At 40.5% G+C, this 4,560-nt stretch overlaps 1 long non-coding RNA gene across 1 annotated transcript in view; it reads left to right on the forward strand.

The window, feature by feature from the left end:
* LOC116701558 (uncharacterized) overlaps positions 1-4,560 on the forward strand; it is a 17,001-nt gene that overhangs the window by 10,959 nt on the left and 1,482 nt on the right. The window lies entirely within an intron of this gene.

The raw sequence follows: 4,560 nt of genomic DNA on the forward strand, positions 1-4,560 counted from the left end.
TAGACCATCTGTCCAATCGGAGTTTTCCGTTGCATGACTAAAACAACTTTTGAACGAACACATGTTCCACTAAAACAAGTGTCTTTGTCATAGGCAAGGCAAGGCAACTTTATTTGTATAGCTTGTAGCTTGTAGTGTTATTTTGTATAGCACATTTCAGCAACAGGGCATTTCATAGGTGGTGGTGCCTCCGTCCGGGGCTCAGCCTTGCCTATGACGATTGTGATTGGTTTAAAAAAAATACCAGAGCATGTTTACCTCCCAAGGTACAGACTGACAGATCCATCTTCCCATTACCGCAATGGTAATTTAGACCATTTTACTCTACTTTTAGGCCTGAGAGTAGCTGTAATATAGTAAGGTTTACCCAGTCTAAAAGGGGGGTGTCTGCCTTTTTCTGGCATGTACCTTAAACATTTTAGTTCTATACCGTCCACTATTGTGTTTGAAAATACTCCTGGGTGCATATTACATATATAATGCCACAGTTCCACAACCTGCAGAAGTCAGAAATGCTGTGGTTGTTCTGGGATATTCTATATTTGCATTTTCAAAGGGAGCTCCACTTGAAAGCCTATATGAAAGCCGTCACAGCGTGATAATAGCACACCGTCTTTTCACACAGCCGTGGCTCTCTCTGCACACGGCGGGATGAGAGGAGCATTTCATCACCTTATAATTTGCTTGGATAGTTTTATTTCAGGTGTCAATCCTTCATGTTCTCCACGTTGCATTTTACTTCCATCTGCATCTGCCTGTATTGTGATATATATCTCCTCAGCTAATCAATGTTCACATTTTATTGTTTCCTTTGTCGTGCCGTGAATTCACTTTCCCACTGTATTCACTGCAAAGGAAAGGTTACAGGCATCGGGGAAATGTCTTTTAAAGCGTGCCAAAGCCGTGACTGTGTTTACAAAAAAGAAATGTGACTGCAATGTAATTACTACAATAATCATCATGTTCTAAGCAGTTAAAGGTCCCATGACCTGGTTATTTTGGGATGCTTTTATTTAGATCTTAGTGGTCCCATAATACTGTGTCTGAAGTCTCTTTTATATAGACCTTAGTGGTCCCCTAATACGGTAGCTGAAGTCTCTTTATATAGACCTTATGGTCCCCTAATACTGTTCTGAAGTCTCTTTTAATGACCTTAGTGGTCCCCTAATACTGTACTGAAGTCTCTTTATATAGACCTTAGTGGCCCCAAAACTGTATCTGAAGTCCTTTATATAGCCTTAGTGGTCCCCTAATACTTTATCGATCATCTTTTATATAGACCTTAGTGGTCCCCTAATACTGTATCTGAAGTCTCTTTTATAGACCAAGGTGGAGGCTGGGGGTGTGACCTTGACCAACTGCCACTTTGCTCATTTGAAAGCCATTATGTATCTCTCTCATGGGTGGGCCAAATTTTCTGGGTGGACAAAGCAGAGAAAGGGGAGGTAAACTTGCCCCTTGTGACCTCATAGGCCATGTGTGTGTGTGTGTGTGTGTGTGTGTGCAGTCATTGTACTGCGTTGTATTTCTAAACTCGTTACTTTCACACAAAACAGAAGCTAACAGATATGTGAGGGAAAAAGACATTCAACATATTCAGATTGCACTGAATGTTTCTATAATACACTTTATTTGTGTCTGTCTGTAAGACACTGTAGTATAATGGTATACATCATAGCTGGTTATGATACACATAGCATACCCAATGCTTGTTTTCTATTATTATAACTTATTGTACTTTTATGTCCTAAGGTGGTCACTGTGTTCCCCAAACACAATATTAATAGACTGTGATGAAATAGCAATAGAGTATTGAATCTTGTGTTTTGCCAGATTTGGGGGATGCCTGTCACACACACACACACACACATGCAACATCTAAAAACATGCATACAAAACTTTGGAAGTGAATCTATTTTATCGGATTTTGAAATCAAAAAGCAATTTAATTTCTAGCACTTCATATTGATAATTATATATCTGAATTTTGCTTCTGATTTTTACTCTTAAAATGTTTAACAACTAACTGTGACCATTATTTAAGTTCATAAATTCGGAATTAATACATTTGAAGTGAAAAAAAATACATTTACCAAATTCGGATGGAAAATACTGTACATTGTATAAACTCAACTAGTCTATTTTTTCAATTTGCTCATTTTCAACAGGTTCCGATTCAGCTGCAAAATCTAATGTTTAAATTCAGTGTATACATCTAGGAACCCAAGGGAAAACAGTTGATTCTCAAATCTAGATCGGGAGTTTACAATAATAGTTGCCTAGCAAACACCTGGAAACTTATTACAATTTTGTCTGCTTTTTCATCACTGATTTCAATTTTGATACTTTTTTTAATGCAAAAAATTAACCGTGTAGAGTTAAAATATGGGAAATTTCACGAAAAATTGATGGCCAATTCACATTTTCTCCGACGATGTCGGACTTTAGATGCTCCAGTCTGACGTGACAGCCAGCTGGGGGCTGCTGAGGATGCTAAAGATCCAATGAAAACACATTTACTTCCATACTGAACACGCTACTGTACACATGCTGTTGTTAGTGCCATTACTCCCATACATAACGGAGCGTAATTGAGTACGAGGTGGCATTTATCAGCAGTCATTTCATTTTGGCAGCAGGCCTGACGTGGACCTGACTGGGCATAAGTAATTTTTTTGACATTAAACAAGCCGTAATCCGGTTTTAATGGGAAGGCAGTATGGCCTTTAGTTCAAACTGGGATTTGGTCCAGTGTGTGTGCTCCAACTCTGATACAGCTTGACTGATTACTTATTTATTGTGTATTTGATCAATTCTGGACTGGTTGTCTGTGGGCAGGACATCGTCTGAGTTAACCAAATGAAGGAGTGAAAGAATGGATGTAAAGATTTATGCCTCCTGAGTATTAACTTTGAAAACATTATCCCCACAGGAAGTTTTGATGAATTATTGCTGAATGTTACAATCTAATGTTTAACTGCTTTTATATGACATTGGACACTATGTTGGATTTTCTTCATGTCTGTCAATGGACATTTGTTTGTCTTGTTAGTTCTCTTTCCATCCATATTTACAGTATTTGAAGACATGGACTGCTATGTTTTTATTTGTCTGGTGCAACGTTAGCATCTTAAGGCATTTACACACTAGGGTCTTTTTTCGTGCAATTAATTCACACGTCAATATATATTTTTTGGAACCATTGTTGTTATCAGTACAGTACTTTCACACAGAATGCAAATAATACGCATTGTTTTATCATCTTCAAATGGAAAAAAATGCAGCGTGATTGTTTTTTGTCTTCATTCGTGGTAATTGTAACAAATTGTATTAATCTTTTTAACCTGGACTAAGAGAGTGTTTACTTGACTAAGACTTTGAGGGGTTGAGACCAAGTCAAGACCAAGACCTAGGCAGGGTGAGACAGAGACAAGACCAAGGGAGGGTGAGACAGAGACAAGACCAAGACCAAGGTAGGGTGAGAGAGAGGCAAGCAAGACCAAGAAAGGGTGAGACAGAGACAAGACCAAGAACAAGGTAGGGTGAGAGAGAGGCAAGCAAGACCAAGAAAGGGTGAGACAGAGACAAGACCAAGACCAAGGTAGGGTGAGACAGAGATAAGACCAAGGCCAAGGCAGGGTGAGACAGAGACAAGACCAATGCAGGGTGTGAATGAGACAAGACCAAGACAGGGTGAGACAGAGACAAGACGAAGACCAAGGTAGGGTGAGACAGAGATAAGACCAAGGCCAAGGCAGGGTAAGACAGAGACAAGACCAATGCAGGGTGTGAATGAGACAAGACCAAGACCAAGACAGGGTGAGACAGAGACAAGACGAAGACCAAGGTAGGGTGAGAAAGAGATAAGACCAAGGCCAAGGCAGAGTGAGACAGAGACAAGACCAAGGCAGGGTGAGACAGAGATAAGACCAAGACCAAGGGTGGGTGAGACAGAGACAAGACCAAGGTAGGGTGAGACAGAGACAAGACCAAGGCAGGGTGAGACAGAGACAAGACCAAGGCAGGGTGAGAAAGACAAGACCAAGACCAAGGTTGGGTGAGACAGAGACAAGACCAAGACAGCGTGAGACAGAGATAAGACCAAGACCAAGGTTGGGTGAGACAGAGACAAGACCAAGACCAAGGCAGGGTGAGACAGAGACAAGACCAAGGCAGGGTGAGACAGAGACCACGACCAAGGCGGGGAGAGACAGAGACAAGACCAAGGCAGGGTGAGACAGAGACAAGACCAAGGCAGGGTGAGACAGAGACAAGACCAAGGAAGGGTGAGACAGAGACAAGACCAACACAGGGTCGATACCACGGTAATAAAAAAGGATTTTCTAAGATTCCATAAACTTTAACTTGTAACATGAACTTCTTTATTAAAATATTTGAAAAATGGCATAACAACACATACAAAAAATGTGCAATGGAGCATAGAACAACAGAATAAAGTGTATTTAATGCTTTGCTAGCGTCACCTACACTTAGCTTACCTTTCTTTAAGCTTCCTTACTAAGTACAGATACTAGGGATGAGCGAGTACAGCATTATCTG

This window comes from Etheostoma spectabile, chromosome 14 (assembly GCF_008692095.1).
Source record: "Etheostoma spectabile isolate EspeVRDwgs_2016 chromosome 14, UIUC_Espe_1.0, whole genome shotgun sequence".
NCBI lineage: Eukaryota > Metazoa > Chordata > Actinopteri > Perciformes > Percidae > Etheostoma > Etheostoma spectabile.